Source organism: Rhinopithecus roxellana, chromosome 17 (assembly GCF_007565055.1).
Source record: "Rhinopithecus roxellana isolate Shanxi Qingling chromosome 17, ASM756505v1, whole genome shotgun sequence".
Classification (NCBI taxonomy): Eukaryota; Metazoa; Chordata; class Mammalia; order Primates; family Cercopithecidae; genus Rhinopithecus; species Rhinopithecus roxellana.
Window position 1 is genome coordinate 49,394,827 of NC_044565.1, and position 14,642 is coordinate 49,409,468.

Genomic DNA, 14,642 nt, shown 5'->3' on the forward strand with positions numbered 1-14,642 from the left:
ATGAAGCTGTATGTGTAAGCATAGATGAGACTTTATTAAAACCATTGTTATACATGGTGGTTTGGCTAGCAGGAGATTGCACTCACACTCTGGATTAGTCAGGCTTTCAGGAGATAATCTAAGAATCTATCAGTCATGAAATCACCCTGTGTAGAAACAGTTTTCGCATCCAAAGCAGCTTACAGCTGAGTTTTGAACATTTGAACATTTTGAGAAGTGTGTCTGTTCTTATGTGTGTGTTTGTTATTACCTGAGTTCTTTTCATCAAACTTTTTGTTTGTTTGTTTGTTTGTTTGCTGTTTTTTGAGATGGAGTCTCGCTCTGTCACCCAGGCTGGAGTGCAGTGGCAGTGATCTCAGCTCACTGCAACCTCCACCTCTCAGCTTCAGGCCATTCTCCTGCCTCAGCCTCCTGAGTAGCTGGGACTACAGCCCCCTACCACCACCACACCCAGCTGATTTTTTGTATTTTTAGTAGAGATGGTGTTTCACGGTGTTAGCCAGGATGGTTTCCATCTCCTGACCTTGTGATTCGCCTGCCTTGGCCTCCCAAAGTGCTGGGATTACAGGCTTGAGCCACTGCGCCCAGCCGCATCAAACTTTTATCTGTGAAACCAGCAAGACCATCAGGTTGGAGCCCACGTAGTAACCAGGTCACTGAAGCTAAAAGAGGCTCATATAATTGCTGTGCTTGTGTTTCATGAAAGCAGAGGAAGAAAACAATCCCTCACTCCTCCTTAGGGCTCTCTGTGCTGGGACAGCTGGAGGCATGATTGATCACCAAGTTTTCAACACAGCAGGAGACACATGGAAGAACTATGAGATATCTGAGAAGCTCTAAAGACCAGAAGCATATATTTGGCTATTCATAACCCTTTGGAGAAACAAAATGTGTGTCACTTGCCCCAGTAAAAAAGAATAAACCATGAGGATTTTAGGACTTTTCAGGGTGAGCTAGCGACGTTAGGGCTTCAAAGGCCAGGAAATGCATTCAGATCTTCACACCCTCTAGGGTAGAATCAACTGTGTGGATTGCTACTGAGATTGCCAGGCAGCGCTAAGCACAGCATTGCAGGTGAGCCTGATAAATCCTGTTAAGTTCTCAATGCAGCTACTGCCCACCTGTTCTGTGGGTGATTTTTCATGGGCCAGAGATATATATCAGGATGGAAGGTGTTCAGTTTGGGCCAGCTGTGTCCCTAACCAGACAGACAGCACTGTAATGAATGCTCCCAGAAGGAAACCAAAGAAGTTACTGTGATGGAGGACAGAGAACACAAAGCACTGTGCAGAAAATATAGGAACAGGAAAGCTTAACCCAAGGGCCCTAACTTAGTAATTGGTGGGTTTTGCCAAGGAAATGCTCTGTGATTCTTCTGGTGACTGTATCTACCACTGAAGTACATGGTCCCTTAAGAAAGTGGATAAGGTGGCCTGTAATCCCAGCACTTTGGGAGGCCGAGGCAGGCAGATCAGGAGGTCAAGAGATCGAGACCATCCTGGAAAACCAACATGATGAAACTCCGTCTCTACTAAAAAAAAAAAATTAGCCGGGTGTAGTGGCGCATGCTCTAGTCCCAGCTACTCGGGAGGCTGAGGCAGGAGAATCGCTTGAACCTGGGAGGCGGAGGTTGCAGTGAGCCTAGATCGCGCCACTGCACTCCAGCCTGGGCGACAGAGTGAGACTTAGTCTCGAGAAAACAAACAAAAAAACGAAAGGAGGTGCATGAGGTTCGCGCACAATGCCGCTGGGAGTGTCCACTGGCCTTCACAGTATCGCCGACTGCTCAGTGACTACGGGCCACCGTCCCTAGGCTACACTCGGGGAGCTGGGAAAAGCCAGGTGCCCCAAAGCAAATACGCGGAGCTGCTGGCCATCATCGAAGAGCTGGGGAAGGAGATCAGACCCACTTACGCGGGGAGCGAGAGCGCCGTGGAGAGGCTGAAGCGCGGCGTGATGCACGCTGGAGGACTGGTTCGGGAGTGCTTGGCAGAAACTGAACGGAATGCCAGATCCTAGCTGCCTTGCTGGTTTTGAAGGATTTCCACCTTTTTACAAGATGAGAAGTAACAGTTCGTCTCCCCTGTTCAGATGAATCCCTTGTTTTCAAAATAGTTACAGTTTAGTTTTTCCTCCCGTGGTTCACATGGCTCTGAACCTACAGTGTCAAAGATTGAGAAAAGATTTTGCAGTTAATTAGGATTTGCATGTCAAGTAGTTAGGAACTGCTCAGGTTTTTTTTTTGTTTGTTTGTTATTTTCAAGCATTGATTTAAAAGATGCACCTAAAGTTATCTTACAGCAAACTGTGGTTTGCCTCCAAGACACCATTGTCTCTTTAATCTTCTCTTTTGAATACATATGTTACCCACGGTGTTCCTTTTTGCTTTTCATAAGCTAATACCATTCTAGGGATTTTGTTTTTAAAGCATATTGACAGCATACTTTACTTAGTAGCCGGTTCCCGTTTCCCATTTGCCATTCACAGTGTAGATTCTGCTTAATGTAACTTCTTTTTTGCTTACCTAATTGCGTGACTATTCGTGCTTCAAAGTCAATTTTTAAAAATGCACAAGTTATAAATATAGAAGAAAGAGCAACCCACCAAACCTAAGAAGGACCCCCGAACATGTTCATACTAAGACTGTAAGTAGATCTCAGCTCCGCGTTTAAGTCAGACAAACTATCTGGAAGGAAATGACTAAAACGGTTTGCCTCTTTGTATTTATTTATTTCTTGATGTAATAAAGCTTATTTTCATTAAAAAAAAAAAAAAGGAAGTGCATGAGGTGTGTCTTGCTTTTGTGGCTCTGAGAGGGGATCTTAAGGAAACTTACTGTTCCCTGTTTCTCTTTGTTTCTCCAGATTCTTGCACAGGAGTAGAAAAACTATGACCCATGGCCAGTGTTTGTATGGACTGGGAGCTAAGGGTTCTCACATTTTTAAATAGTTGAAAAAAAAATCAAAAGACTGATATTGATTACGTATGACATTATATAAAATTCAAACTTTAGTGTCCTTAAGTAAAGTTTGATTGTTCCGTTTGGCACTGTTGACACTTTGGGTTGCGTGATTCTTTCCTGTGGGGAGGGAAAGTTCTGTGCATTGATGTTCAGCTGCATCCTTGGCCTCTACCCAGTAGGGGCCAGCAGGACCCCTTCTCCATTCCTCACAATCAAAGCCTTCTGCATATCTTACCAAAAGTGCCCGGGAAGGCAAAAATCATTCGCTGGTGAGAACCACCTTTTTGTTAAAACACAACCATGTTTGTTCATTTCACTGTTGTCTATCTGCTTTTCTGCAAAAGCAGCAGAGTTTACAAGTTGTAACAGAGACTGTCTGCCTCTTCAAGCCTACAATATTTACTCTCTGCCTCTTTACAGATAACGTTTCCCAAATCCTGGTCTAGCACATAGAAGGAACTCAGTGTTTGAACAAGGAAGAAGGGAGGGGAGATAGAGAATCATAGAGTAGGTTGCTCTCTGGGGAAAAAAATGAGTTGCTGTTGGTTTTCTGACACAAAGACCAATGCACAGATGTCAGGTGGCAGGCCAGCCTTTTCCTGAGAACACATGAGCACAAGTTTATTTCTAAAGCTCTAAAGTGACACGTCTGAGTCCCTAAGATCAGCCTCTTCTACTTAAACTCCAGAAAGCTACCATTCATTGTAGGAATTATGTCAACTAAAAACAATAAAATGGGAGAACACATAAGTACTGACTCTTGTAAGCAACTCCGGATCTTTTTGAAAAAATTAGCAACATGTTGGTTCATCAAATCCCAAGTTAACAGATTCAAAACACTGTGAAATTCATGAAGGAGAAGGGCGTTGATATTCATTGGCCATTCGGCATGTGCCAGGCATTCAGGGAGAATCCATATGTATATGAAACCAGAGAGCTCACTGAGAATGGGATCACTTCCTCATTTTTGACACAAGGAAATGTGCATCATAAACACGAAGGAACTGTCCAAGGTCTTGTAGAGGCAGGAGCAGAGCTGAGGACTCTGATTTAGATCCAGCCAAGATCTTTACTTCTGCGCTGCCATGCTGCATCTACTGAATTATACGCTGTAAAACCGGATTAGCCGCATCCGCAAAGGTGGGAAATCTGCTCTGGGGTGAGTTGATATATCTAGAAATTCTGAGCATAAAGGGAACAGAGTCAGAGTCAGGCTCATTAAGTCCTTTTGCCACAGTGCAAAGCTCCTGCAGAGCAGCCAGGGCCCAGTTCCCCCAGGTTCCTGGGAGTATGAACCGACGCCTCCCAGGGTTACCCGGCCTGCCTAAGATGCAGCTGGAAACCATCATTCTCAGCAAACTATCACAAGAACAGAAAACCAAACACCGCATGTTCTCACTCATAGGTGGGAACCGAACAATGAGATCACTTGGACTCGGGAAGGGGAACATCACACACCGGGGCCTATCATGGGGAGGGGGGAAGGGGGAGGGATTGCATTGGGAGTTATACCTGATATAAATGACGAATTGATGGGTGCTGACCAGTTGATGGGTGCAGCACACCAACATGGCACAAGTATACATATGTAACAAACCTGCACGTTATGCACATGTACCCTAGAACTTAAAGTATAATAAAAATAAATAAATAAATAAAAAAGTTAAAAAAAATAAAATAAAATAAAAAAATAAAAATAAAAATAAAGGACGTCAGTAAAGTGCTGGTGTTTCCATACAGCATGCTGAGCTGCTCTAGAAAGGCACTCTCAGACAATCCGAGGGAGGAAATGGCCTGAAAAGTCATGTCTGTAGAAGCAGCAGTATAAAGAGAGATTTATCACTTGTTCTGATAAATTGACAGTGAAATTAAAAAGCTTAATTATTTCAGCATGAATTTTGAGAGGCTTCTTTTCCCACTGAACATATGAAAAAGTTTCAAAGCATTCTGCAGCAATAAAACATCTGTGACCCAATTTACATAAAACAGAATAAAACTTGAGAGTTGTTCTGGTAGCAAAGAGCACCAAGGCAATGTGAACCCTTGTTTCATCTTCCATCAATAAACGGACCCTTGTGCATACAGTAGTCAGTAAAAAATGTCCTTATGAATCTCGAGTATGTGGGGAGATGGGGAGGGAGGTTCTGTCGGACCCAAAACACCACTGAGAAGAATATTTAAAGGTATGTGGCAGATCAAAGGCCAATGCAGAATTCACTAATGGAAAGATAATGACCTCCAAGAGGCTGGTGGGAAGATAAAACAGAATGAATAAATTTTAAGGACAAAAACACACTTGAAAAGAATATGGCACAAATGCATTCTCTGAAAGTGTTGAACTGATAATAATTCCAAGAAGTTTCTTTCATTCCATTTTGTATGTTGCTAATGGAGAAAGGTGAGAAGTAGAGTTTAAAGCGTTTCGCGTTTTTTTTTTTTTTTTTTTTTTTTTTTTAAAGGTCTTGGCTATGTCTGGAGCTTTAATCACAATGGATTGGGCAGTGCTTTAAAAAAAAAGTATCTTTTGAAGAAAGCTGAGATCCGATCCGATATACTCAATTCATATTCACGATTCTTGAGTGATTTAATGTAGATTATTTTAAACTGATATAAAACTTGACAAAAATCTGTTCTAAAGGATGTATAGAATATTGACATATGGTAATTTACTAATTAGAGAAAAAATAGGCAACACTTACTTCTGTAAGATGTGAAACTTAAATTATGTAAAGAATTAACTAGATTAAATCAAGGGTGAAAATTCTTGGACTTTGTGTCTCTCACTCTTTCAGTTTGAAAGTCCTATTCTCTGAGAGATATTTTTGGCTAATCCATGGTCTCAGCAAACAGAAGATGAGTTTAAAAACATAATTAGTTATAGATACATTTTAAATTAGCATTTTTTTACCTCAAAATTTAACTCGCTATACACTAAAGCAGTGGTTCTCAAAGAGGGGCAGCATTTCTTGGCTGGAAGAATTGTGAGAAATAAGGTCTTAGGGACTTTTCCAAATACAGCACAACTGGCCACCACTCACCCCTAAGCCAGGAAAAAGATTCAAATATACATCTCCAAAGTGACATTAAATGCCAGCAACCCACGTCCAATTCTTATTAGAAACCAAGGCCTTGATGACTCACTGCTATTGGTGAGAATAAGTCATTTCTTGAAGCAGGTTGGGAGCATGACTGTTAGCTCATTCGACACTATCCATGTCAAGGACTGGATCCCACTATCAGCTCAAGTGAATGGTAAAGAACAGAGCTTCACATTTGGCTGGAATTTGCCCCAGAGGTGCCACAAGAATGATCTTAAACCCACTGCCATTTAGAACCTTCACAAAGCTGGGCAGAAAGAAGTGATATTAATGGGAGGGCTTGAAGAATAAGTAGTCAGTCTTATTTTGCCTCTGGAGAAAGCTTGCCAGCATAGAGATCTAAGTAGTTGACGTGGTGAGCGGAATGGAAGTGTTCTGGAATAGGGTGCAGAGTAGTGAATGCTGGGCAAACGGGTGGTGCACACCAGCTGACAGTCTCAGGGGAACTCTCCAGCCAGGGATTGCCTTGTGAAAATGAAAATCCAGTGTTGCCAGGGTCTCACTTCGCAAGGATGACTGACAACCTGGATTTCTGTGTGAACTCACCTATTTTTTATATGATGGCAACTAATTTTTTTTTAAAACCAGACACGGTGGGAACCAATACCACGGAGTAAACAAGCCTTATGTGTGTGTCAAAGGCAGCCTGTAAATTGCCGGTTTGTCATTTCTACCCCAAGCACTCTGAAGTCTGTCACAGTTTAAAGCCAGACATGCAGTCACTTGTCCGAGTGACATCACTTGCCTCCACATCAATGTCCCATAGGTTGCTTTTTCTGATTCACTGCTTTTGCTTTTTTTTTTTTCTGATACAATGAATAATTGAAAGATATGATTAAAAGTTACCCTGTGAAACTCATCTTAGCATTTATTGTGAGGGTATCATGAATGCTGCCTCTTATGTGATACAATCCGCTCTCAAAGGAAAAACGTCTTCTTCAGCTTAATTATCAGATGTAACTGTGCTTTTAGGGGGAAAATACTTTGTTTTTATGTTTTACTGGTTCTGTGACTTATACAGACATTACCTGTATCTTGTCATTGAATGCTGGAAAACAAAGCTGAATTTGTGTGTTTACACTTTGGAATTGTTTCTGTTGTTACTCACTTTTCTTTCAATATACCTCACATGCTAACTCCTTTTTATTTGGTTTATCTTCTTACGCTTAATAGATTCTTGATGAGATAAGTTACTTCCACTTGAGGACAGAGCATAAAAGGAATATGTGAGAGGTATTTAAAAACTAATTTCAACTATTTGTAGCTCACCTCCTTCTAAAGTATACGTTGTTTGTTATGTTATGTAGGACCAAGAGTAGAGGAGTTATTATGTGTCCTGGTTCTAAACGGAGGACCTGGGATTGAATAAACTCAGAGGACTTGTGGTTGGATAGACTCAAGCTAAAAATCGAGGGAGAGAGAGGTAGAAGGGATGATGTGGGGGAACAAGAGCACTGAGAAAGAGAAAGAAACACCCCCTACACACACACACACACACACACACACACACACAGATTCTAATAGGAATTCAATATCAAGATGATTCTACAAATCAAAATTCTGAAATCCATGTGTAAAACTAATACTGAGAAAAACACCCCCAAATTCAATATTTAATGTGAATTTACTTCAGATGAACTAAAATCAAGGAAGAAACTAGAATATAAATGGCATGATTGTGTTTACAATGTTTATGAGCTAAGGTAAAGAATAATATTTATAAAAATAAGAAAATATATTAATAAAGAAGACAAGACATTAACATTGAATTATTTAAAACATAGGAAAAGTCCTCAACAAACAGAATAAACTTTAGATTGGACACATTTGAAGATATGATATGTAAATCTGAAGGCTGAGGAATTGATCCAACATGAAACATGACAAATACAAAGATAGAAAAATATGAACTTCATTTAAGACAGAAGACATATTTAGGATATTTGTACAGGAAAGAGTTCAGGAGCAACTAGTAAAAAATAATTTTAAAGATAAGTTAGAATATTTCATGAATGCTCCAATTAGAGACACAATGAGTGTCTAGCAGGACAAATATAAATACCTACATATCTGGACATACTATATTAAAATTCTATAAAATTAAGAATAAAGACACAATCTTAAAAGTGTCAGAGAGAAAAAACACACTTCTTCAAAGAAAAGGAAAAGAAAATTGTACTGACACCAGACTTCTTGACAAGATCAATACATTCTAGAATATAATAATATAATATATTTTGACGGCTGAGTTTACTACATAATGAAAGCAAACCTGGAATTCTATATTCAGATAAATCATCATTCAAAGATACGTGAAAAGAGAACCTTTCTCAGAGGTACAAAATTTGATCCCCAATACTGATCCTCTCTGAAAGCAGCATTCAAGTACATACCAAAGCAAAAACCAAAAAACAAACAAAAAAAAATAAGAGGGGGGAAAGTATGACCCTTAAAATGAACACAGAAACTGGTAAATGCGTTGACAAATTTGGTTGCATACTGATTGTAATTAATAGTAGGCTATAAAAAGATCGAATAAAATCTTTAACAATTAAGAGAAATGACAATGTTGATGATGAAGATAATTGGTGACTATCAGTAGAAGTCCTTATGTGACTGGCATGAGGATATAAATAACAAGTAAATTGATCGTGTTAGAAAAAATGCATAATTGGTATTTAATTAAATGTTCAGGTATAATTATGGCAATAATAGAAATATTATATAAAGCTTCTAAGAAGTGGGGATGAGGTATGCATGAAGGGATTTTGTATATGTATATATAACATATGTTAACATATATATACAATATACATCCATCCAAAGGAGTACAGAAAGAATATAAAGAAAAAACAATAAATATTGAATGGACACTAAAGAATTACAGAAGAATATGGTGGAAGTGAATCTAGCTATGCCAATTAGAGAGCTTTTTAAATGTAGAGCTCACCAGAGATGGGCAAAATAAAACATATGGAAAGATTGAAAATAAAGTATAAAAATGTTTCTCCAGAAAACCAGTAAGCAAAAAAAAAAAAAAAAGAAAAAAAAATTGTGGAAGTGATTATACTGATATTGAAGAAAATAGAATTTGAGGCAGAAAGTATTGATAGATATTAGGAAAGACACAATTAGATCATAAAAGAGTAATGAATACGATTTTTTAAATCATGAACTTCAGTAACACAATAACGTAACGTTATAAAGAATAAAATACAATTCACATTTTGCAGTCTGACCAAAGTGAATATGATTATTCACGTGATTTGCTTTTCTGAGGTAAATATTGGTGGTCTCCAAAAATTAGAGGAAGGTGAGTACTGCAAGCTTCCTTCCTGGCAAACTTTCCACCAGGTGGGACATTGCAGTGAAAAATAGTCTCAACCAAATTCTTCCAGCTGTTTCATCATTATTAATCCCAGCACTTTGGGAGGCCAAGGTAGGTGGACCACCTGAGGTCAAGAGTTTGAGATCAGCCTGGCCAACATGGTAAAACCCCATCTCTACTAGAAATACAAAAATTAGTGGGGTGTAGTGGCAAATGCCTGTAATCCCAGCTACTTGGGAGGCTGAGGCAGGAGAATCACTTGAACCCAGGAGGCAGAGTTTGCAGTGAACCGAGATCGCGCCATCGCACTACTCTAGCCTAGGGGACAAAAGTGAAATTCTGTAAAAAAAAAAAAAAAAAAAAAAAAAGCCAGGTGCGGTGGCTCACACCTGTAATCCCAGCACTTTGAGAAGCCGAGGCAGGTAGATCACCTGAGGTCAGGAGTTCAAGATCAGTCTGACCAACATGGTGAAAACCCATCTCTAGTAAAAATACAAAAAATTAGTCAGACACAGTGGCGGGCACCTGTAATTTCAGCTACTTGGAGGGCTGAGGCATGAGAATCACTTGAACCCAGGAGGCAGATGTTGTGGTGAGCCAAGACCACGCCATTGCACTCCAGCCTGGGCAACAAGAGCAAAACTCCATCTCAAAAAAAAAAAAAAAAAAGTACCAAATCATAAAATATGCCCCGTAAACTTTCTGTTCTTTAAATGCACTGACAGCATCTTGCAGAGGAAGTTTACAGGAAATGGAAGCCACATACTTAATGGCAGAATTCAGTCAACCTATTGGAGCCAGATGATCAAACTCATCTATCAGTGGGAAGATGCAGGGACACTCCGATAAGGTATAATTCTTAAGAATGTGGATTACAGGTCTTGCTAGATTCATATACCAAAAGAGTACCCTCATGCAAGAGTGGAAGGGCCTGTATAATTCCAGGCCGATCTACACACCTTGAACCCAATTCAGTTCACTTAGAGTAACCACTTTGATGTTGGCTTTTTTTTTTTTTTTTTTTAAAGAACATAATTTATTTTTTAGAGCAGTTTTACGTAGGTTCACGGAAAAAGTTAGCATTAAATGCAGAGTTCCCACATACTCCCTGCTCCCACTCCTCCACACACATACAACCTCCCCAACTATTGATATCTCTCACCACGGCGGTATATTTGTTACAATCAATGAACCTGCCTTTGATATATCATTATCACCCAAAATCCATAGCTATGCACTCTCTGGGCTCTGACAAACGTGTATTGACACATCTCCACCATTATAGTATCCTACAGAAGAGTGTCATTGCCCCACAATCCTTCTGTGTTCTGCCTTTTCATGCCTCCCTCTCCTGTAACTCCTGACAACTACTAATGTTTTCATTGCCTTCATAGTCCTTTCCTTTCCAAAATGTCAAGTAGTTGGAAAAGATAGTAGGTATCATTTTCAGACTCACTTCTTTCACTTACCATATGGATTTAAGGTTCCACCAGGTCTTTCTATGGCTTAATAGCCCATGTCATTTAAGTGTCAAATAATATTTCATTTTCTGGGTATACCATAATTTATTTATAAATTCTCCTACTGAAGGACATCTTGGTTGCTTTCAAGTTTTAGCATTTATGAATAGAGCTGATATAAATATCCACATGCAGGTTTGTAAGAGGAACTAAGCTTTTACATCAATAGAGTAAATTCAAAGGACTAAAATTGGCTGATTATATAGTAAGAATATGTTTAGTTTTATAAGAAACTGCCAAACTGCCTTTTAAAGTGGCCGTGCCATTTTTGCATTCTTATGATGTTGACTTTTGATTAGAATAGTTCAAATACGGCCGGGCGCGGTGGCTCGAGCCTGTAATCCCAGCACTTTGGGAGGCCAAGACGGGCGGATCACGAGGTCAGGAGATCGAGACCATCCTGGCTAACATGGTGAAACCCCATCTCTACTAAAAAAATACAAAAAACTAGCCGGGCGAGGTGGCGGGCGCCTGTAGTCCCAGCTACTCGGGAGGCTGAGGCAGGAGAATGGCATAAACCCGGGAGGTGGAGCTTGCAGTGAGCTGAGATCCGGCCACTGCACTCCAGCCTGGGCAACAGAGCGAAACTCCGTCTCAAAAAAAAAAAAAAAAAAAAAAAAAAAAAAAGAATAGTTCAAATACAAAGTAAATATCCTTGGGTTATGTAATCACAATTAAGACATTTTTATATAAACAAGCTACTAATACATGGATTAAAACATAACTATAAATACATATTTATATGTCATATACATTTTTTATGCCGCAATACTCTAAAGAAAATTATATGACCAAATCTTAAGGATAAATGGGAAAAATATAATCATAGAAAAATGTTTTAATAATCTTTTCTCAGATGTGTCAGCTTGATAGCTTGAGCTGGGAAAATAACTAGCAAGAATGAAAGCATTTGAACAGTATAATTAATAAATATGATCTAGCATATGCATATAAGTGGATGTGCATACCCCCAACTACAGAATATGTATTTTACTCAAGCCTATATAAAATATTTGTAAGTGCACGTTAGGATGAAAATCTCAACATAGTTTAAAAATATGTATATAATAAAAGCCTCTGTCTGACCACATGCTTTTAAATTAGAAGAATATATATATACACATATAAATATAATATGTGTTTTTGTGAGTAACCTGTTCTTTACTGGTACAAAGAGATATTTGAGAAGAAATTACCCCACACCCAGCTTTATGATATAGTTAAATGACCTTGACAAGTTTTTTGGATCTATGTGTAAACAAATTTACAGGCAAGACCCAATATTCTAAGAAGAGCATTGAAAAAATTTGGGAAGTTCTATTACACTGATGATATTTTTGAACCAACGAACTAAGCATCTGTATTTCTGTTCTACCTCCAGATTCCTTGGCATGTGAGATAACAAATTGTCCCATACATTTTGTTATAATATTGTTCCATACATTTTTATTAAAGTGTTTTTACTTGCAGCAAAATCAACCTCACTTATGCAGCTATTATCTGCTATCTTTCTTTTTCTTCCTTTCCTAGTCAATATTGAATCTAACACTGGGTTTCATCGACACATGGGACTAGTAGAAGAGATTGCACCTAAACAAAAATTCACTCTTGGAGAAAAACATAATCTAAGCAACTCCTTTCTGAAACACAGAAAACTAAAATTATGCAAAGAATTGATGTGTTTGATTCAGACAGAAAATTACCAACTCTTTTCAATTTATAAACACTTTATATTTCAAAACATGTAAGACATTTATGTATCTTCATTTTTAAAGGTAATCATCTGTGGCAATGACCCTGAAGAAAATCCTTTGTTTTTGTATATTGAAAAATGTGTCTCGTTTTCAAACAATGTGATACATGCTTGTATTTGGATCAACTAATTGAATTTCTACGGCAACCCCACATAGTTGGAAATATTCCCATTTTAATGATGAGAAACTGAAGTTGAAATAATTAGGAGAACTTGACAAAGCATTATATGAGAACTTGCCAAAATAGTAATAACAACAGTGGCATCAGCAGCAGCAACAACAGCAATATCTTCAACCTGCACTTATTGGTTTCTGGATATGGAAACAAAAGATATCCTTAAGCATCATTAATCTCTTCTCAGTAAAATAAGCAGAGATCATGGCTGTGGTTATGCTGTAACCTGAAAAATAACATTAGTTCAAATATTGCATCTTGGTCTAATAAAAAATTGACTGAAAAATTGTTTACTTTGAGTGTCATGTTGAAGCCAGTGTCGGACAGTCAAATCCACTTTATTTCACTTGAGATTGTTTGTCTCTTTTACTTATATTTGACTTTTCTCTTTAAAAAAACTATTGGAGAGTCACAAATATCTTTTCCCAAAAAGTAAAGTATTACATATTGCACTCAGAACAGAACAGATGGATTCTTTTCTAAAGAAAAAGAAGACCATGACACCAATGTGGATGACAAGGGAATGTCATACCACTACTGGGAGGTTGTTCTTGACAACAAATTAAACAACAACACGATATCACAGCACACACATTAGAATGGCTAAAATCCAGAACACTGACAACACTACATGCTGGCAAGGATGTGGAGCAACAGGAACTCTCATTCACTGCTGGTGGGAACACAAGATGGTAAAGCCTCTTTGGAAGACATTTTCACAGTTTCTCATAAAAACTAAACGTACTCATACCATACGATCCAGCAATCAGGCTCTTTGGTATTTACTCAGAAGAGCTGAATACTTACTTATAGCCACACAAAAACCTGCACACAGAAGTTTATAGTACTTTTATTCACAATTGCCAAAATTTGAAAGAAACCAAGATTTCTTTCAGTAGGTGAATGGATAAACTCTGGTATAACCAGACAACGAAATAGTATTTAGTGTTAAAAGTAAATGAGCTAGAAGTCACGAAAAGACAGGAAGGGAACTTAAATGTGTATGACTAAGTTAAAGAAGCCAATCCGAAAAGAGCATATAGTGTGATTCCAACTATCCCACATCCTGGAAAAGGATGGCTATGGAGACAGTGAAAGATCAGGGATTGCAGATATTGTACGGCAGAGGAGAGTAGAGGGATGAATAGGTGAATAACCAGAGCACAGGGAATTTTTAAGGCAAATTAAACCATTTTGTATGATACTGTAATGATAACAGGTATCATTTATGCATTTGTGAAAACCCACAGAATGTACCTCACCAGAAGCCCCCATGTCAATTTGGGTGATAATAATGTGTCAATGTGGGTTCATCAACTATAAAAACTGTACTGCTATGGCATGGGATATTGACAATAGGGGAGGTTGTGTGTGTCTATGAGGACAGGGGTTATATTTTTAAAAACTAAAGTTTAGTCATTAAAAGAAACAAGTAAACATCAGATGAGCAGAGCAGACCAGACATCCAAGACCCAACCCATATGTTAAGAAGAAACAGAATCATGCAGTTAATATCCACTGGGCCTCCAATTTGTACCTATGCAAGATATATGCATATTCTCTTATCCACATTTTGATAAAGCTATTTTTGCAAAATCATCTTTATATGCAGCTATGTTACCTTATATTCTTTTTACCTTTATTTTAAAGGCTTATTTTAATGAGCTGTGCCCATTTGAAGTCACTGATTTTTTCGCCCTTTCTGATTCATTATTTGCTTCAACAACCTTGCTTAACATCCCAAAACTGTGATTTTAAAACTTTTCTTTATTTAAATTAGTCTTTTTCATTTCTCTGTGCTCCTA

General features: G+C 38.4%; 1 pseudogene; it reads left to right on the plus strand.

Annotated features, from left to right (window-relative positions):
• The first annotated feature begins 1,725 nt into the window (after positions 1-1,725).
• Positions 1,726-2,019, plus strand: LOC104659051 (annotated as a pseudogene).
• Positions 2,020-14,642: the final 12,623 nt, after the last annotated feature.